General features: G+C 35.7%; 1 protein-coding gene across 4 annotated transcripts in view; it reads left to right on the top strand.

Moving 5' to 3' along the window:
- Window positions 1–22,658, top strand: part of FGF14 (fibroblast growth factor 14) — a 399,824-nt gene that overhangs the window by 219,238 nt on the left and 157,928 nt on the right. The window contains exon 2 of one of the 4 annotated variants that reach the window (XM_017816680.1): window positions 16,716–16,755. The exons of the other annotated variants lie outside the window; for them this stretch is intronic. The gene's annotated coding sequence lies outside the window, so the exon portion shown is untranslated. The remainder of the gene's footprint in view (window positions 1–16,715; window positions 16,756–22,658) is intronic. 4 annotated transcript variants of the gene reach the window in all.

Raw genomic sequence — 22,658 nt, 5'->3', positions numbered from 1 at the left:
TTTTTTTGTGTTTTCTTCAGTGTCCTTTTCCTAGTTTTAATTACATGAAACAAAGAGATAACAACAAAAAAAATGTTGCCTCTGTTATTTACTGCCTGTCTCTGATCTGAACATATTTGTCTTCACCTGGATTGCCTCTATAAAGCTGCAAGCTCCTTGTCCCACTCATCCCAAACCTATCAAGCCTTTCCTTTATGAGTCCTAAAAATGACACAAAATATATAAGGAACGGCAAACAAACAGAGACTGGAACTCTGAGCCTTGTGCCTTCTAATTTTATGTCCTTCATGATATTATTCATGTTTCTCTTGTTTCTCATAGTTCTCCCTTATGCGATTTATTTTTCCCTTGTCAGCAGGAGGAAAAATTTTTGCAATAATAAGTGATGATTTGCTTAAAGTCTTCAAATAGGATATATCTCAGTGGTCTAAAAGCAATTGGATTTCTTGTCTTAGCATATTGCACTACTATAATAATTACTTTTTTAGCTCAAGTTGAAGCAAAAAAAATTAAATTAAAAGAATGAAGCATTATGGAAATAATCAACTGTGATACACTTAATATAACTTGAAAATTTGTGAAATTAAGCAGATACAACTAGGTGCATCCAAGTTAATCCAATGATGCATGAGCTAGATTAACCAAATTTGTATGAATTAATTTCTAAATTAACAGAATTTATGTTAATTAATCTATGTATAGGAAGAACACAAAACATTATACAAAGTAAATTCCATTTTTACTTTGTATGTTCTGGATTTTTCTTTTCTTGGTTATATTTTTAAAGACCTTTGCTTTATGTGGACTGTCTAACAAATAATTTTGTTTTATATTTCTAGATGATTCAACAGTAAGTATTATGTATTACCTAATAACCTGAAAATAGCTGATCTTACAATTTACTGAATTTTATGAGCATATGGTGGAGTCCTTGGTTTTATTTCCACTTGAAATTTCTTCAACTGTAAATAAATAAAAAGGAGTACTGGTGAGATTTATTTCTTTTTTTAACAACCCTGGTATGTATTCATCAGGATTGCCTCAACATTATGGTAGCACCAATAATATGTCTTTTGTTCCAGGTTATTGAATCTTTCTCTGAGTTGTCTTGTGTGTCATAACATTTTGTAAAGTAATTGAAAAGGTGCAACCATTCTCTACCTGAGGGTATTTTGTGGGTTTGTTATTTTACTACTGCATTTATAAAAAAAATCACAACAGAATAGCTTCTTTGGCAACTCTGTTAGTTTTACTTATACTTCTTATTCAACATTATCTAGAAGAATTTAAAACTTTGGTTGTAGTAATAAAACTATATACCACTGTTGGAGCAAATTCAGATGAGTGGGACAAAATATGGAAAATAAAAAGATACTGTAGCAACATAGAGGAGACGGAGTGTGAGTTCTTTGTTTCATTGTTTTGATGTGTGACTTTCCCCAACACACACCTCACCTGAATCATAGCGGTTTAGTAGGAATGAGGCATTGAAGAAAGCTGTAATCTTGCTCCATGGAATATGATTCTAATTTTATCATTCACATTATTTCAGGACTTCTTTATGGGAAAAAATGCCAAACCATTGGATATTGCAAATAATTGTTCTTATAAGCCAGCAGATGACAGAAAAGTTTGCAATTTCCAAAGGCACATCCAGAAACTAGAAGAAAATGATTTTGTTTTGAGTTCTGAATGCCTCTATATTATGTATATGCCATTTCACAAGTGGAAAATAGATATATGTTAAGATTACAAGTTCACAGTGCTTTTGCTCTAACAGAGCATCTAAAGTTGATTGGTTGATTTGTTCTTTTGTGCAAATGCTTGTCTTCAATAGTGTTCTTTGCTTTGCCCATTACATCTCAGAGAATTAATATTAAAGTTGTTTGCTTTTTTTTTTCATAGAAATCTAATTATTGTATGGATATAAACATGTGAGTTCATAGAATCATAGAATGGTTTGGGTTTGAAGGGACCTTAAAGATCATCTGGTTCCAACCACTCTGCCACAGGTAGGGACACTTTTCACTACACCGGGTTCCTCAAACCTATATCAGTAAACCCCTCTACGGCCAAAACATTAGAGCCTAACCTTCTCAAAGGTTAGGCTTTTTTTTCAGAGTCCACCTGGAAGTTATAGATACATTCTGCTAAACCTCAACAAGCCTCTGTCTGTTGAACTTGTCAAAAGACCAGGGATTTAATGAGGATGTCTCTCCTTTGTCGTACCTTCCCCTATGTGCCAATTGTGTGCTGCATCCATCCAAACTTGTGAAAAGATTTTACAGGTCTGAAAAAATTTTGGATGAAATTAATATTTATGTGTTGTGCTTTTTCCTCTCACTTTGCCAAAAACCATTTGGGGCACAATATAAGAAAAGTTAGACATTAGAGGCATTTTTAGTGCAAGCATCTATATACATTGTTAAGAGCATGGAGTTCCACAACAGCATGAAGTTTTCAGCAGTGAAAAAGCCATTATACTTTGAATGCCTTAAGTGCATAAAGGATGATGTGCTTTCCCTTACATGCACACTCAGACCAGCCAGTAAAAATATTTATTTGGTTTTTTAATTGCAAAATGCTCTTTGTAAGTAGCACTTACAAGGTTGTTTTTAAAGAGACAAAAGCTATGAAACTTTAGAAAACATGGGAACAACCTGATTTTGAGGACTGCTCCCATGATGATATTTATAGATATTTATATTTTTAGGACACATAAAAATATTTATATATACTTATAGAAAATATAAAAATAATATTATATTAAGTCAAGTTAAACAAAACCACACACAAATCTAGGGGTTTTTTTCTTTCTATTTATGTGTTTTCTGGTATTTTTGCCCTTTATCATTATTTTCTAGCATTTAATCCCTTCCTTTCTCTGTTTCTTTATAGCTAAAAATACATTTTTTTTCACATGCAACTGAGAAGGACTGTTTTATATTCAGCACTGTACTTTCATGAAAGTAGACTGGCTTTATTCCAAAGATTAATAGATGAGGTATTTTCTGTGGCTTTTCACAGTCTCTGCATGACTGTATGACCTGTAGGAGATTGACCTCTCTGATTTTTCTTTTCCTTCTGCTTATGTCATGTATTACTGTGTATAGATGAGTAGCTGCAAGTTTGAATTACCATAATTTTTCTTCATTCAGAACTATATACATTTAAATGAACTGTTTAACTGCATAATATTTCAATTACATGAAGGAAAACAGGGTCACACGCATTTTTTAACAATCTTTTTATAGTTTTTCTAAAAATGTTCAATCATTTCTATTTAGTAACTTGTTCTGGGATTGTTCCAAAATTTTATTAACTGAAATTAATTCTCTTAAATATGTAAAGCATCATCTCTCAATTTTTTCTCCAATGTTGAAGTGGATATATCAAACCTACACCTCGTAATCTTGTACCATATATGCAGAAAGGCAAAATTTTGAGGCAGTAAATTCCTTAGATTAGTGATTAAAAAGGTTTGCATGTTTACATATTTAAATTTGACTTGTGATATGGCTTGTCAGTTTTCACCATCATAATGTGTAAGTCTTCTGTTACTGCATGTGGTCTTCTTTTCCCTTTTTCCTGGGCAAAGACATCAGGTGAGGGGACATACAAAGTTGGGTAGATGCAGTCAAAGAGGAAGCTGAAGAGAGTGCAGAACAACCTCCACATTTTGCGCAGCCCATCGTCATTTCTATTCTCTTGAATTTATCACTGGTATTTCTCTGTCCAGATAAGAGTGATTTATTCCAAAGCCTGTTATCAACAGGGCTTTTATTTTAGTGTTTCCAAGTTTATCTGATATCAGTAACTGTATCTCTACTTATCAAGGGAAAAAACATCAGTTGATCTGAAAATGTAAGCATCAGGCTGGCAGTGCTGAATTTATAATATTGCTTACAGTGCTCTCCTGAATGATATTACAAAACCCCACATAAATGGTATATAAATGATGCAGTTACTGTGGAAGACAAACAGTGATTTACTGCTGTGTGTGATGGTGCTTTCACTCAATGAGGGAAGTAGCTGGGTGTTGTTGTGGTTTTCTGAAATGCTGGAATGCATTTGGAATGTTTCAGGCTTTAATGCTAAGAGGAATAATAATATTGAGTCACAAAACTGAAGGTGGGGAAACTTAGAAATATAGCTAAAATTTTACATGGGAATTGCTGATATTATCTTGGCATTAAGAGTTGTGTTTAAAGTGTGGTATGTATCTCTTGCTCAATAGACATTGCAGCTAATATGTAGTTCTGGACAGATGGTTGCAATAAATAATGGTAGCAATTTCAAAGAACCTGTTATACTTACCAAAGGTGTTCTCGTGAAAACATTATTTACAGAGTATAATTAACCTCTTGTCTTTTCAGATTCCTGTTGCATATGAGTAACTGGAACAAATAGATCTGTTATAATTCTCTTCCTGCGCTTTCTTCTCTCTCATTTGTCTTAAAAAATTAATCGCAACATTCTTTTTTTATGTTTGCTATATTATTAGGAAAATTTTAATTTTATGTTGACTTTACTCAAATTGTTGAGAATCATTTTGCTTGGACATAGTTGTCAGGAATTTGAGAATACAATGACTGAAATTCTTGTGCAGAGTTTTACCCTCATATTATTGCAGGCAGCATAACTAGCCATTTTCAAATGGTTCCATGGCAGAAATTGATATTTTTTCTTCTTCTTCACTACTCTTCTGAGTAAGATGCTCTACAATATCACTAGTCTGAAATTTAAAAGGTTGGAACATTTTCTCCTCCATAACTTGCATTCACATATTCTTCACCAATTCTGTTGTAATTTTATCCTGAAGGAAAGTTAGAAAAATCAAATAGTTTTAAAATGTAAAATTTTTAAGAAAATCAAATCCCTGTTTACTGAAAGGGTACTAAATTCTTCACTGATTTTAATTTAAAAATAAAACCTCAAATTATTTATTTATTTAATGTTCAGGCTTCCCACCTGAAGGATCCAATTCATGGCACAACACAGAGTTACTGCCAAAAAGAGGGAGCATATCTGCTGTCTCCACAATGATATATATCTTAAATATTTTACTTAAACATGAATGTCCTCTGTGAAATCTTTTGGTGGGCCAAAGTTGTCAGGTTAGTGCTGCTATTTTGACTCAGCTTGCTGGGCATCTTCAGATTTGCCTTTCCAGCTCTGATTTCTAGGAGAGATTTAAAGACTGAAAAACCCACGTCTGTGGGAGGGGAGAAAGGGGAATAAGAAATAGGTTGATAAACTTAATCAAGAAGATGAAAAAGCTATAAAATGATGGAAGAATGAAAAGAAAGGGATTTATGAAGAAAGCAAAAGGGGCAACAGTTGTATCCTCTCCCCATCACAAAAAAATTCCAGTGATAACTGAGTAAAGAGCTTTAATACGTCATTTACCTTGTACCATTTGTCAACAATCAACAAATACCTGTTAATAAAGGTACTATTCCTGCATCTCTGTTAACTGTCCATCACTGGAGAGGGGAAAAATCCTGATAGTGATATGCATAAAAGCTGTGTCGAGGATCCCAGATTGGGTTGACACTGATAGGTCTGATTTCTGTTGTCCTAGCGCCTCTTGCTGGTTCTTTACTTGACCCTAAGTAGCATCGGGGTGAAGTGCTGGGTGAGCAAAACCATCTAATAACTGCTGGTCTATTAGGACAATGAAGAAGACATGGGTAAAGCCCTGGAGGACAAAGAAGAACTCAGATCATTTTGCTGTGAAGGTTGTTCTTAGAGTGTGGTCCCCCCAGCTGCAAGGCAGCTCATACTGGATTTTGGAGACAAAGTTTTAAAGGAATGTACAGGGATGCAAAATTTACCCTTATTATTAGTGATTAATGATTTTGTATTCTGGAAGATATTCAGGAGTGCTGCTTCTGTGCTGCTGCTACACAGAAATGTATCTGACTTGTTGGACTCCTCGAACTCTTATTTTTACCTCCTCAAAATTTCAGACTTGATAATGGTATCTTTCCCCCAAACGACTTTGGATGGTGGACGCTTGATGTATTGCACCAGTAGTGTGTCTTTATAGCATATAAAATAAATGTTCTTATGAGAAGAACATTTTTAATTTCTTCTATTTTTTCGTGGTTGCTAATTTTCGTAGTTGTAGACATGTCTTGTTTTTATCGTATGTTTTGACCAAATGAATGACTTAATATTTGTGTTCCCTTTCTTCTCATAATAGTAAATTTATATCACCTGGATTTCTTTCTTGATTCCATCTACAGTAAAATTATATATTTTCATTTAATACCTTGTATTTTTGCTTTTCATGGAAAGAAGAACTCTTTAAGCCTCAGTCAATGGGAAGAATTTTTACAGATAATAAAGTCTCTTGGATTTAGTCTAGTTGAGTTTTTCGGGAAGTGGGATTGAGAAGTGCTTTACATGAAAACATAAGCAGGTATCACTTCCAGTCTTCATTTGGGTAGATTTTGTTAAAGAGAATGTCTTGCTAGGATGAATTCAAGCCCAAGTAAGGAAGAGAGCAGTTATGAAAGCTGAATATTTTGTGAATACTCCTTGACATTGAACTGTAAACCATTCTTAGCATAGTGAGAAACACAAACAGCAAGTTCTTCTGGTTGAAATTAATAAAAAAAAAATTGTTTTACGAGCTGCTGAAGACCTACTGGCTTCAGAAATCCCATAGAAGAGTTTTTATGAGGTTGAAGTTGTATTCACATGCTTCAAGTGACTTAACATGTGGTTTCACAGTGGGCTGAATTTGTCCCGTGTTAGAACACTATGTGCAGAAGGTTCAGCATTCTTGCACATACAGTCTCCTTGAAGTATGGCAGCATCATTCCCCTGTGTCAACAACAGCTGATTTCCTCTTGCCTCAATTCAGGAACAGCTTATTTGTCACTCCTCCTATGCCAACTCAGAGGGACATTTTCTCTGTGAAGAGGAAGATCTTATCACTTTTCTATTTTATTCTATTATTTTTTTAGTAAACCTCTTTAATATTATCAAAGAATTTCCTAACAGTATGAGAAAACTTCAGTAAGATTTGGAAACCTTAATTTCATACAGGGCTTAGTGAAAAATTATTAACTGTGTAGAATTTGGTAGCTTTCTGTTAACCAGAGTTTACAAGAGAATAATTTCACTATATTTTACACTGTATTATTAAAAGTGCTTAAAGAAGAAAGTGTGCTGTAGCCGTGACTTGTTGTGCAAGCTATTCATTAAGTTGAAATACTGGTTGAAAAAAAGCCCTAGCTCATTTATTGTCTTGAATTTGCCGTTGAATATGATCATTAATTCTCTAAAATCTAGATGCATTTTTTTCAAAATTATCAGGTCTGCTCCCTTTTGATTTTCTTAATAGTTATATTTTAACTGTGATGATAGACACTGAATATCCACCCAGGATTTGTGATGTGAACCTTCATCAATCTGTATCGTCCTATAACTCCTTGCATGTGTGTAAGTACAGAAAAGGTTCCTTTGAATCAGCAGGGGGTGGTGGTGGCGGTGAGATTTAGAATTTAAGACATTAGCTAAAATTCTCAGCTGTACTTCAGTGATGATATTACTCTTCTCCTAAGTTGCAGTGTTGGATTTAGTGTGACTTCATGTTACAGAAATAAGTTCCTAGGTCTTATGAATGTGTATGTAATTGATGGAGTACAATCAGATCACTCAAAGGCAGCAAGGGTTCATTTGTATTTATTTGCACAATATTTATTTTTTGTGAATTAATCACCTATAAAGTGGAAGACATCTGACTTATGGTTTTTCAGGTACTATATTCCTGTTCATGTGACTGAGATGTTGGTGTTATTAAATTAGGCATTTTCCTTTTTGAATTGTATAATTTTTTTTTCAGGTTACTTTATATCTTTTGAGATGCAAATGGAAAAACAGAAAAAGTGATGTTGTTTTCTAAACCAGCTAAGACTTTCAGATATTTCTTTTAATTGAACTACAACAACTCACTATCTTGAGATGTGTTTAGAGCCCTACAGATATTGCAGGAAACTCTGCAATTTGCAGGACCTGACTCCTTGAGCTACAAAGTGCATATCCTCTTCCAGGCAGTACCCAGTGCTGCTTCCCTTGAACTGCTTTGTTCAGAGATTAATTTTCCTCTCTGGAGATCACATAATGCTGGACTAAATCCAACCTTGAATCCTTGCCAGGGTCAGAATATTCCATATCATTCTCCATAAATTTGCACATTTGAGCAGAATAATGGATTTTTTTCCCATGCCAATTGAATATTGGTCACCTGCAGAAATTTGAAGGAGGCTGTGAGCAGTGTAACCTAGGATTTCTCTGGCTGTCAGCCATTAGGTCAAGAATGGAGATGACTGTCATCCTTAAAAACATTTGTCTTCTGCTCCTCTGAGAAACCTCCACAAATGGACTGTGAGGAGGCACTGTTGGTTTCAGAAACTCATGATGCACAGTGACAAGTCATGAACAGTGTTCATGTTACCCGGTATATAAACAGTGTGAGAAGTAGGAGGGAAAGCACACACTGCATACACAATTCAGCACATAGGGATGCTGAACTGTGCCATTCCCAGATGTTTACAGATGTCATCCATTACCTAATGATAGGCAGGTTTGCAGGAGCAGTGTTAAAGGCCAGGGAGGATCACATACATCTTGGGGCTCATTTGTGGGAATATGGATAGCCTGCCTTTGGGCAGCTTTGCTGCAGCAAGTTTATCACATTTACAATTACTATGTTGAGCGATGTGAAACCCAATTCTGTTGTGTTTGCATTATTCGTTAAGAAATTTTGACTCCTTGAGGTGGAAATCCATTCAAAATTTTTTCTGTGAAATATTCAATAGTGAGATGTGAAACCAGATTAAATTATACTTTTTTGAAGGGGAGCTGGTTGTGAAATTGAAATCTTCAATCAGACTAGGGTAATAAAGTATTTAACCCAGATGAGTCTTTTGTTGTACATATTAGAAACCATCCTGCTTTATTCACTTGGTAAACATACTTTTTATTTCAGAAGCTCTGAGTACATTTAAGCTATCAGACTCTAGCATAATCATCTTAATTTGATTATGTCTTATACTGTCCTTCTGTCTATATCTTTTTTCCCCTTACAATGTTTGCAGAGGTCATAATGCTGGAAATATATTTTGGGTCCAAATTAACTCCAGTACTGTTAAGGAAATTTTCACTTGGTGTCAGTGTAAGAAGATTAAGTATCCTAAACTAGATTTTCCTTTTTCTAAAACACTGGCAAAGTACTCCAATCTTATCTAACTATCAAAATAAGACATCAGCTTTTTTTGAAGATGCTAAATATGTCTGATGCTAAGCATTTTGGAAAATCTTTTTTAGGTACCTGAGTGGAAGCTGAGCAATTAGAAAAATCATCCATGAAGCGTTTCCTAATGGCTTTTTTTCTTCAGATTAACATGTAGAGAAGATAGGTCAGTGTTCATTTATTCTCATTGGAAAACTATAGCAGGACTAAATGAATGTGCACAAATCTAGTCTGTAATCATAAAATTATGTGGCAAGTTATGACAACTTACAAAGGGTGAATCATATTTACCATAAAAAGAAGAGGCTTTAAAAGGTACAAAAGGCAGGTAAATATTTCATTTTCCATGGAGTGTATAATTTATTTTTCTTTCCTTTTGAACCCATTCTTGAGATTTTTTTTTAGTAGAAGGTTGAACCAAGACTTTTAAAATAAAATAGATTATTAAATAAACAAGGTATTTGTCATTCTGCACAACATGCTGGACCGATAATAGTTGCTGATGCAGGTTGGGTACCACACTCAAGAGCCATCTGATATGCAGACTGGAAAAAATGTCAGCTCTGGATTCAAGCTGTTATAACCGAACGTAATGTTTTCTTATTACTTCAGCATTTAATATACTTTAAAGAAAAAGTATAGCAAGCAATGCACTGAGGGATTATAATCAACACTTCTAAAACTGATGTAAGTCAACTCAGCTCCTATTCTAGTAATTGGGAAGGGTAGCTAGTTTGAAAACAGCCCATTTCTTGTATGTTTGAGAGAATTATCATAGCATACAGAAAGACCTCAGGATTCAAACACAGTTCTGCAACATTAGCCGTTTAATTGCTGTATCTAAACACATACATGTATTGTATAATTTTTATAGGTTCTAAAACTGTTTTAGGCAGTCAGGATAGTGTGCTGTTGAGATTTACAGAAAACTGAGATTTCTAGAAAGATGTTGAAGTATCATTTATTTATCTGTAGTCTACTTACTGTGTGGGTGTTTCTTCCACATATTTTTTCTTTTAAAGACTAATTATAATCTCTTTTAAATGCCTGCTTCCTTCATGTATTAATTGTCTTCTAATTTACTTTTTTCTGATGTTAGTCTCCTCCTCACACACACACACACACAGACACACACACATAAGCACGCGCTTTTTCTTATTCTGTTGTCTCCAATCCTTTCTCCAAGTGTGCTTCCTCACCCTGTTCATACAGGGTTCAGCTTGTATAATTATACAAGGATAGCAAGGGAATAACACTTTCTCCTCCAGGTTGGGTATCTTCTCATCAGTCCTCTTGACTTTGATGTAAAACTTACATGAGCTCTATCTTTTCATCACATGTTCCTGCCTTTCTCTTTTATAAAAGTTTTTTTCATCTGTTTTCTAGAGGATTTTAGCTTGTCTTTTGTGATGCCCATTGTACGCTATTCACTGAAATTTGAGGGTATTATTGTAATTATTTTATCAGATTCACACTTAGATTACTGCTTTACATCAGAAATGGTGTCATTCATTGTGTATTTTCAAGCACACAAAAAAAGTATGTTTATATGGCTGGAAAATCAAAATATTACAAATAAGTGTCTTTATCTTGGAGTGGAATTAAAGAATCAAGTAGTCCTTTCAAATAAGTGATGGACAACAGGCACTACTGAATAGCTTTGCACAAAGATTGGATAGTTAGACCTGTTACTTGTACCGCAGTAGTATTACAGAGGTTCAGTTATAGCAGAAATCCACTGCGTGCTGTAAAAACTGAGAGCAAGCAAAGTGGATTCTCACGCTCTTGCTTTCATGCAACTGAGGAGTAACATCTCTCTTAATTGTGTCAGTGCAGGAACTATAAAGGAAGTTAGTTGTCATATGGTGTTATTCTAATATTTCTTGGATGAGCCTGGTAGAGTAATTTTGTTTTCTTTTCTGAGTTTCTGGTTTTCCTTCAGTCCCCATAATCATATCCCACAAGACCTGCACTTAACTTCAATGCTTATATCCTATGAAATTCATGCTACCTTCTTTTTTTCCCCCAAAACACCTTGTATGTAATTGTCTTACTGTAAAAATGGCTTAAAACAATTAGCATGGTATTATCAAACTGTGATTGTTTATGAAGCAAATTTAAGACAGCAAAAGGTGCTCATTTATAAATAAAATAAAGTCAATTATATGGCTGCATTTTTACAGCTGGTATTTTGTTGACTCATTGTCTGTCTACAGCACAGTGAGTGATCAACTGTTGTGACTAGAGAATTATTATTAATTATATTGTAATTTTTGAGCTGTTATGTGTATGTATAATAACTTTGGTTGTGCTGTGAAGGCTGTTGGGCCAGAAGAGGTTAGTTACTTTTCAAAACAATGATGAAATGCCTATGGTGCACTGAATGCTCCAATGTGTGCATTTATAGGAGCTATCTAGTACATAAATATAACTGACACAAACAATAAACCCCCAGCCTAGAATCTATTCACCATTATTTTCACCTTAAGGATAACAATTAAAAAATTAAAAGACTCTAGAGAAACAAAATTGTGTTGTCTTGTGAAGGTTGTTTACATGCCCATCTGAAATGTGTGGAAAATGTCTGGTCTTCTTCATTTAATAAATGCCATTATTATAGATTTTTTTTTCCACTTTTTTTGACCAGTATTTTTATAGGAGCAAAGGCCTAAAAATTGAACTCTGCACTCTCATCTAGTGGATAGTTTCTTCCTTTTTTCCTCCCTTTCTTACACCTCCACCATCTAAGATGCTGCTGTTGTGTGGTGATTACAATATTGCTATCTATGCTCATCTTTCAGAGATAGATGAACCTCATCCAAAGAAATTTTTGTCCTATTTTTCAGCCTTCATCTTAATTTTTTTTCATATGTTGCTTCTTATCGTTGCCCACAAAAGAACTTTCCATACAACAAGCAATATGACTCCATCAATTTGAAATGAGGAAACAGAAAGAAAATGTAATAGTGGAGGTATAAAAAATTCAGCTGCATGGTACCTTAGCTCACTGACTCTCTTAATACTTGTGCTTTGAGTCCAAGGCTTTGGCTTCCAAAGGACAACTGGGTGCTCAGGCACGAGATATATCTCTTTTTGTACATGCCCTAAAGATATCTAAGGGAAAAAATCATATTCAAACTTTTGTCAGCTTTATTGGCCCACATGTTGCCAATAAAGAGACAGGTTGCCTGTCTCTTGCAGAAATGTGAAAATTATATTGTACTAGTTCTTAGCACTGCATGTTGTCACAGAAATATCTAATATCACTGACTTCCTGGAAGAGCAGAGTTGGTTTAGTTGCAACTTCCTCATTTCCTCATTCTACTTCTCAATGTTCTAGGAATCACTGGTTGTTTTTTGGTAGTTTTTTCCTTTTTATTTTCTATTTTTAAAAATCTTTTCCCCTTCTTTGCCAAACAGACTTTCAAGAAAACCGGAACTTCCAGTATTTGAATAGTATTTGCAGGTGTATGTCTTCTGCTTGAGTTTATGCTAAAATTCAGGCTGCAGATATAGCTGGATGTAGTGTCTTTTCAGATTTTGGGGGACATTTCCATTTCTACCTTTTTTTGTGTGTGTGAAATCATTAAATGATCCCTCAACAGCCTTATTTTGCTCTTGTATAATCCTTGACTTTTTTCCTTTGTATTTTCCCCCCAAGTATTAGGACAGCTGATGCATTCTTTACGATCTTTAAAACTGTCCTTTATCTCCACTGACCCAAAGGTGGTCTTTTTGTAACTATTCTTATCATTTAGTCATTCTCTTTTTTTTAATAGACATTCAGTTCATACTCTTTATTCTTTGCCCATTCACCACTTGCTAAACAGAGCATGTCCCAGGTAGAAAATGCTGTCCCTTTCTGCAGAAATAACTTCTTTGCTCTTTTTTTTCCTGTACTGCCTGCTTTTGATCCAGCATTATGGCTGGTTGCTGCTTGGACCAGTGGGACCTGTTGTTCACATGGTGACATTTATATGGATACAAAACTTTACCAAAAAAACACAATTGCTTTGCAGGCTGGTAGGAGAACTTCCAAATGGGAGAGTTTTCTTCTGAGGAAAAAGAAATCTGTCTAGAGAATTTTAGATGAATTTTCAAAAACCTCTAGGATATGATATTTACCACAAAAGAAATGGCCATTTCAGATTTTGACTGAGTACAGTATTTCAACAGCTATTTGCAACATGTTATATCTTTTGTATAAGGAAACCACTGCAAACCATGAAAGTTCTGCAACTTCAGTAAAGCTGGTTAAGATCAAACATTTTTTTCTGAAAGAGAAGAATGATAAAAATTTATTTATTTCATGTCAGTCAAAATATACTTTATTCAAATCAATGTTTTGATGATTTTTGCTAAAGAACAAATTTTGCACCATAGGAATTCCTTATATATTTTTTTGGAAAACTTTTCATTCCAAAGGATCTTCCGGACACCACAGGTGAATGACATCTCTTACGGTGCTTTCTGATTCTCATGGCATCATTAAGGTGTTTTTGGTGAGAAAATCTAATATATTATTTGAAATGCAGATGACTAAATTTGCAGGCCTAAGAGCATTATGCTCACATTACTAGAACTGTGCAACGAGATTTGGGCCTCTTTGGGTGTTCTGTACTACGTACTCTGTGCAGGCTTTTCTCCAATTTATCTGGGCAAGCAGTGTGTATCTGACAGCAAACTGCATTCAACGATGATGTAATCTGACTGCTGGGTCTATCAGGATATTGCTGCTGAATAAAAAGTGGTTAAAGAAGCAGAGTTTGAACTCATATGAGAAATCCAAGCCTGCTATCCTCTGTATCCTCTGTCTTCAGTGGCTGATGTGTATAAGCAGGACTTGAGTGGAATTCAAGGAGACTGTAGCATCAAAACAGCTTCCACAGCCAAAAAGGCAGAAGTGCAGCCTCATACTTGGGGTTCCTTCCAATTCCTTGTTGGAATTTCTGCCTTTCTCCTGTGGAAAATATTTCTGTAGGTATGACAGCAGAGGTTTTGTGTCCTCTGGATCTGTATAGCAAGATCATAATAGAATCACAGAATATAGAACAGTTTGGGTTGGAAGGGAGCTTAAAGATTCTCTAGTTCCAATCCCCCCTGCCACAGGCAGGGACACCTTCCACTAGACCAGGTTGCTGAAAGCATCATCCAACCTGGCCTTGAACACTTCCAGGAATGAAGGATCCACAACTCCTTTGGGCAAAACATTCCAGTGCCTCACCACACTCACAGTGAATAGTTTCTTCCTTGTATCCAATCTAAACCTGCCCTCTTTCTGTTTAATGCATTCTCCCTTGCCTTTCACTGCATGCCCTTGTAAAAAGATCCTTTGAGCCTGGTTGAAGGTTCTGGTTCAGGTAATGCAGACAAGAACAGAATATTTGGGAAACCAGAAGTTGCTGGGTATTAGAATAGCTGTATCACTAGCCTGTGTGCACTAGCTATGAGATCCAGTTTGTGTTGCCTTCCCTAACCTGGTGGGTCATCTGGTGGTGCTGCATTCTCTTGTTTTCTTTTCACCTGTGGCTTTGCAGTTTTCTTGAGTGTCATCGACAATTATCTTCTCTTTTCTACCTGAAAATTAAAGTTTATAAATTCTGCTGTAGCTACAACAGGGAAAATAGCTAATTTATTTTGCTTTCTATCTATTTTAATTGTTCTGTTCCCCAGGACTGACAGTGCATTTCTGTTTTCTCACAGTTTCTCTGATTCTGAGTTGTTTGTGTTTTTTTTTTAAATTGACTTGTTTAATCTTCAACCTGCCTTCAAAGTTTGCTTCTATTGAATTTACTATTGGAAAAAACTTATTTGTCTTCTCTTGGATTTTGCTTCTTCTATCATACTGCTGTTCCCTCTTGCTCTCTCTTCTCCCCATGACTTAATTATATTGTTCTAAAGGAGAGTTCAAAAGGAGTTGAAGAATTTTAACTTTTATATTTTCAGAACTTTGCATCTTGGGTAGGTAAATTTTTTATAAAGTTCATTATAAAAAAAAATCACTCTCTAGAGTATGCAGGCTTCCCAGTAGTGTAACAATTATTTTAAAATGTACAGCAGTTAGAAGACATATGTGTTTAAGGAGTCAGGAAACTTAGTTTTTCAAGCTTGTCCCGTTGTAACATTTGATCAGTTATTGCATGAGTATCTAACTCCCCCTCTATTTCCCCTTTGGATTAGTTACCTACTTAAATGTTTGTAAAAGCAGTACAATAACCTGCTGCAGTAATGTATGTATTTCAAAAATTATTCTTTCAATCTTCTTGAATTTACCTACAATCTACCTTACTCTGATAGTCATTGAATCATATTTGCCTTATAATTACAACATCAGTTTCTCTTTATATTTTTAAGCATTGAAGCTGTTTTACACTTGTTGAGCTGTCTTATTTTAGGATAGTTTTGTTATCAAGTGATCTCTGAAGTTATTGGGTGTTAATTCCCCTGTCCAGTAAGATCATCAAAAAACACTTCTTAGTGCTCAAGAAGTTTCTGTACCAGGTTTATTCAAGATACAATCTGTCAGACAGTAAGGAAAGGATATGTCTTATTTCAAAACTTGGTTATTCCAGAATTTTCATTGTGAGTTTCTTTAAGCACTATAATTTACTTCTATACAAACAGCCACTGGAGTCAGAATTCATTATTTTTCTGAACTGACTACTTCCAGATAAAGTTGTTTGTGCAGTGTGTGTTTGTCTCTTTCAATTTTCAGCATTAAATATTAATTACTATACCTCTGGGCTTTCTTAAGAGCCATCAGATGAACTTGCATCTTCCTTGACCTAGACCATGCTCGCATCAAGAAGAGATCTGTTTTATTCTACGAGAAAGTAATACTGCAAATAAGTAGTGCTATGGAGATACTCCATGGGGTACAGAAAAACCTTAGCTGTATACCTGTTCATGAGCAGCCCATTGGAAGTGTTTTAATCTTCTAGACCAAAGGACTGAGGCAGCAATATCTGCTATATACAAAGCTGAGATTTGATCCTTGATACAGTTCTTGCCACTATTGTTATCATGACTTATTGCTTAAGCTGGATGATTTGATTGAAGAATTCTTCAGGCTGGCAATTAAGAGGATCCTTTGACCAAATTTCATTTCTTACCACTTCTGCTTGTTGTATGGAATCTTGTTTTGTAGGATGGGAGGAGACAGGAATTACAAAGCTCTAAATTACTTACTAGTGATTGTCTTTGTCATAGTCTTGTTTTCTGCCATCCTATCTTCCTCCCTCTTTCCCCTATTCACATTATACTGACTTTCTCCATAGTAGTATATTTCCTAATTCTACAAAGTTTCTCATATATATTTTTTTAATGACTGCAAGGGGGAGAAAGGGTGAAAGTTTACTGTATGTAATACCCCTGTGATTGACAGTCTTTTTGCCTCCTGCTTCCTAGTAGGTAGATAACGCTTGCTGTATGGGATCTTGTTTTGTAGGGTGGAAGAAGAGGGAGGACTACAACAAACACAAATAGTGGTATGTAATTTTCCCTTTCTCCTTTGTCTCTCCCTACCTACCAATCTTAACACAGAATTTACTCAATCATATGATGATGCCTTGTACTATTTGCTGCTTTTTATAAAAACAGCACATCTTCCCAGGTTTTGTTAGTTAAATACCTGAAGCATTTTAAGAAAGAATATAAATGAAATATTACACACAACACATAGGACACAATGTGACTGAACTTAAACTGACTGGGTTCTATATCCCATTGTGACATCTGAAGTCCTCCAGTTATCCATTATCTTTAAAAATATTTAACAAGCTGCTGTGCGTGGAATTTTGGAGAAAACAGCTGCAATGGGGAAAGAGTAATCATCCTTCTATTTCAACTAAAATCAACTACATGCATAGAGTGTGATAACTTTTTGAAAAGCTAATGCTGTAGAACTGATACAGAACTGCCTGATTTTTGGGTCAAGTTGCAGAATCTAGTTGCAGAATCTTAATTAGTTTGAATGACACAAGGAGATGGTACCCAGCTGGGCATAACACAGATTACCTAGATGTTAGGGGGAACTTTCTTGTAAAATAAAGGGGAATATTACTATTAGATAAAGAAGTTGTATTATTTCTAAGGGTAGGACAGCACTTTCAAAATACCATGTTGCGTACTGTTTGAAGATTTCTCTCAAAAGCATACAAGTTACTCAAAAGTCATTGTCCTTTGGTTTGGGCTTTGGGGTTTTTTTTGGTTGGTTGGTTGGTTGATTTTTTTTTTTTTCTATCATAAAGCTCTCACTTCTGCTCTCTTGTTAAAAAGGTACAAATTGACAGTTTATCAGAGAGATACATAAAGCATCATAGCTGTAGTACAAAAAATAACAGGGAAAATGCTTTACCGAATTCAGTTATTAAGAGGAGTAGAGAAAAGCAAATGATGTGTCAAAAACTTGTTTCAAGAGATACCATCTTCAGTAACCAATTTTTCTTTTTGTTGTTGTGGGTTGTTGGTTAAGTATTGACTGAACATGTCTTCCCAGTGAATCATTCCTAGTTTCTATGACACCCCTAAGATCTGCACAGTACAGCTATAGCAGAAACAAGTCATATTTTCAAGGTCTAAATAGCCGTGATAATTAGGAAACAAAAGCTGCATTTGTATTTGCCATGATGATGGGAAAGCTTTTCCATTTCAACTGAAAACAAGAACAAAACAGTAAATTCTCAACAGAGTACTGAATCTGCACTCCTCTTGGTAACAGCACTTGAGGGATCACATTCTGTACATTAACTGATCTGCACAGAGTGTGTGTCAAGAAAGTAAATGGAAAAGGTAGAATAAACTTCATCTGTTTGTTATTTAGTAAAATATAATTTTGTTTTTTTTCCTGTCAGAAAAAAATGTTATAATGGATTACTTTAATCCTCAGCATGGTGGTGTTGTTTATGGGCTGACAGGATGCCTATGATCAAGATAATTATTTTCTTTCTATTGTGAGACTAGAAACAAAGGGATTTTGTATGATCTGTCTGTGCTTGGTCCATTTAAAAGGCATGTACTGGATAGACCCTGGCTGGATGCCAGGCACCCACCAAAGCCACTCTATCACTCCCCTCCGCAGCTGGACAGGGGAAGAGAAAATATACCAGAGGGTTCATGGGTTGATATAAGGACCAGGAGTAATCACTCAGTGGATACCGTCACAGGCAAAACATACTCAGCTTGGAGATATTAATTATATTTATTTTTAATCAAAGAAGAGCAGGAGAATGAGAAGTAAAACAAATCTTAAAAACGACTTCCTCCCATCCCTCCCTCCTTCCCTGGCTTTACCTCTTTCCCCCCCAGCATCACAGGGAGACAGGGAAGGGGGATTATGGTCAGTTCATCACAGGTTGTTCCTGCTGCTGCTCAAGCAGAAGAGTACTTCCCCTGTTCCACGTGGAGTCCCTCCCACAGGAGACAGTCCTCCATGAACTTCTCCAATGTGCTTCCATCCCATGGGCAACAGTTCTTCATGAACTGTTCCAATGCAGGTCACTTTTCCATGGGGTGCAGTCCTTCAGCACAACCTGCTCCAGTGTTTGTTCCCCCAGGATCATAACTCCTACCAGGAAAACCTGCTGTGCCTTGGGTTCCTCTCTCCCTGGGTCAGCACGTCCCTTCCAGGGCCTTGCTCCAGCATGGGCTTCCCACAGGTTCACAGCCTCCTTCAGGCATCCACCTGCTCTGGCGTGGGTCTCCTCCATGGGCTGCAGGTGGATGTTTGCACTCCCATTAACCTCCATGGGCTTCAGGACAACAGCCTGACTCGATGGCCTTCACCACAGGCTGCAGGGGAATTTCAGTTCCAGTGCCTGGAGCACCTCCTCCCCCTCCTTCTCCACAGACTTTACCGTTTACATAGTTGTTCCTTTCACATATTCTCGCTCTACTCTTCTCTGGCCACAATTACATCCATGCAACAACTTTTTAAAAAAATTAAGTTAAATTTCTGAAAAATGTTATCACAGAAGTGATAACATTTCTAGTTAGCCCAACCTCAACCTTGGCCAGTGATGGGTCCATCCTGGAGCTGGCTGACATTGGTTCTGTTGGACATGGAGGAAGCTTCTAGCAGCTTCTCACAGAAGCCACCCTTTTAGCTTCCCTGCTACTAAGAAACAGACACACAAACCAACTACAAGAAAATACAGCCTTTTGGTGGAGGGATTCTTCCCAGACTAGGGTAAAACCTAAATTCATGTTGTCAACATGGAGCAAAACTACTTTATCATGATGGAAAATGAGTCCCCAAAGTGTATTTTATTTAAATAATAACTGTATGTTGTGGAAAAATATGAAGTAAGATGATAGAGAACTAATTAAGATGTAGAGGTTTTGTACTGTTGGCATTTGGAAAAAAAAAAGTTAATTGCTTTTATTCTGAGGTTCATAACATTACTATTAATTTTCATGATAACTATTGCATAGACATGACACATATTGAATAGAGCTATCTGTTTGGCAGAAAGTGCATGGGCTACTAAGATGTCAAGAAAAATGGCACTTTAAAAGTTTCAAAAGGATGAATAATTACTGTGGATTAAGTTCTATTTAAGCTGGGTGCAGAGGGGTTTGACTTTTTTCTTTTTTTTTTTTTAATGGAATTGTGATTCATCTGCATAATCATAAAAAAACCTTCTCTCTATGCAGCCTAGAAGACTGTCCATTATAGTTTCAAGAGTTTTTCTTGTCTTATAGTGGGGGAACCACCACCTGCAGGTTATTCAGATACATAATATCTTTATCTTGGTGCTGTGGATGAAAGATATTTTAATGGGAATGGGTGTGGAATAGTGATTCTTTTACCACTTGGAGTGGAGAGGAAGAGTGGCACCTGTGGACTTCTAGAGAGTCCATGGTATCTCTGCAGCACCTAGAAATCTTCTTTAGCAGTGAAGACACCAGTATCCATTTTGGCTGAATTGTGGATGAAAGATATATAGTGCAGCATGTCAGTCTTGTATTTGCTGTTTCCTGCAAAAAAGGTTAGTAACAATCCTCCTAATGTGATGAAGTAGATGCATAATTTGCTAAGAATATAAAACCTTTTTAAGCTTTCCTATGAGCATGAATAAATACTTAGTAGCAGGTGCGTGGGTGTATTTTCTGTCATTTGCCAGATTTTTGCAGTTTTTCTGTTATAAATAATGAAATAGAACACTTAAGAATACTGAAGTGTTGATTTTGAGACTGGATTCTTAGAGTATGAAGTTTCATATATTTAAAAAAATTCTTGTTCTTCAGTCACATTGAATTTTTACAATGTGAATTAGAAAGATGTTAAGGTTTGAATTGCTTCAGTACCTGAAAACTGCTATTCAGGTGTAACAAATCAGATTAATAGTAGTTCAGTGTTGATGTCTGTTTATTTTTCAGCTGGTGTACACTTTTGGCTGGCTTTCTTTGACCTACAGCTCACAAGTTTCTTGTTTTATGCCAAATATGTTTACTTTACCATGAATAGAACCATTGTTGCCTTTAAAATAATTTCTGGTATCCTCTGTTTCTGATATTTTTTTCTCCTTGTTTCAAACTATTTATAATTCTCATTAGCAGTAGTAAGAGAAGAGATTTCTCTTGCTAAATTCTGAGATAGCATTCTGGAAGTACTGTGAAGCGAAAATCGTTAGTCATGGACTTGATGTCCAAATAAAATAGACATCAGCTGAAAAGCCTGAAAAACAGCCTTCTTATGCAACTACTTCCCAGGGAAGTGGAATCACCAAAATATTAGCTTTCCTGAGTTTGAGGCACATGTGCAAGCAAACCCAAATCATTCTATGATTCTTCAAATCTTTGAAATAACTCCAGTCTAATTCTTCCAAAAAAAACCGAAACCAAAAGCAAAACCAGAAGATTGTGTTCATGCTATTGCTTCCTTCATGTTACAGCACTGCTGACTTTATTGAAGCTGTGTCTGACCTGCACAGCAGCGCTGGAGATGACAAGCAGGGTGATGATTCAACCTGCCTCCCTTTAGCCTCACTAAGATATAGGGCTACTTATTCATGCTCAGTGGAGAGACTGGACCTATCAGAAGCTGATCCTTCCTAACCATCTGAGCAGCGTTAGATGTCTGTCTTAGCACCATGCTTATGGCTAAGGTATCCTAAATTATTATTTTCACATATCCATTCAAGAAATATGTAGCTCTGAGAATTCTGCTAGTTTTGTTCTTGTGACTTTTATAATTTCTTCTGCACTGTAAATATGTGTATTAAATTTTCTCTATAAAAAATATTGGAGAAAGCAATGTTTTTCTTTCCAACAGATCACCTTTTCCCCAAAGAAAAGAACTATGCACTTTTAAATGGTATGTAACACAAAGAGGGATTAATGATTTTCAATAAAAGTTAGATTTCTTTACTTCATAAAGAAAAATATGAAAATATTGGGCATTATTCTTTTGCTTAAGGAATTCCATGCTATCATTTTGTTTTCTGGTCAGAAAATTGGTAGTGGTATTCCTCACAGACTATAACCTTTCCAAAGTTATCTTACACATGCTAGCCTCCTTTAAAAAGTGAAACTAGATTTTTAGTGGTGAATTTTCTCCTCAATCTTTTCAAAAAACAGTTTATCTCATGTTTAATAAATTGGCAGCATGTATCTTCAATAGTATAAAATAACCCCCCTCAAAGAATAGTCCATTGTGAAAAAAGGGAAGCTTGCAGTAATGTGAAAAACAAAACAAAACAAGATTTTGTAAAATTGCAGTTCGGAAGTTGTATTGAAACCCTCAACCCAAGAGATGTTGAATCATTAAAGATAACCAGTCATTTCCCTAAGGTAACTTCTCACTCAGAAATATGGGTTGTTTGATGCTCTGCAACATAGGACTCAATATTTTGGGTTTCTTTTTCAGATTCTTTCTCAATTGTTCACATTAAATATTCTCAGTTTAAAACATATCTGTTCTGCAATAAATTCAAACCCTACAGAACTGACCTAGAATTTAAAAGTTATTGCAGTCTCTCAGCTCTCCCATTTCTTCCATCAATATGTTTCTGGTCAAACTACATGAAAACAGTCTCTCCACTGTTTTCAAATGCCACGTAAGATGCTACTGTCAATTCCTTTTTTTTTTCCTGATAACATTTACTTTCAGGGACAAAACCCCCATCACTGAGGTGGAGATTTGTCTGTATACGAACACACATGGAAACCTATTTTTGCATATAAAGTAGCCTGACATATGTTCACTACAGAGAGCAGGACAGAACACTCTGGTCTTACGCTCTAGATTTTGAAGGGAGAAATCATCAGTACCACATGCTTGGATGAGTGATCTAGAAAAATATAGTCCTATATTACACTTTTCATGTACACCAAAGACTTAAATACGTAACTCTAAAATGCATCCTAAGATCTATTATCAGTTTGGTGG

Source organism: Lepidothrix coronata, unplaced genomic scaffold (assembly GCF_001604755.1).
Source record: "Lepidothrix coronata isolate B3197 unplaced genomic scaffold, Lepidothrix_coronata-1.0 Scaffold57, whole genome shotgun sequence".
NCBI lineage: Eukaryota > Metazoa > Chordata > Aves > Passeriformes > Pipridae > Lepidothrix > Lepidothrix coronata.
The sequence above is the reverse complement of the archived record's forward strand: the minus strand, read 5'-3'. Positions and strand labels throughout refer to the sequence as shown.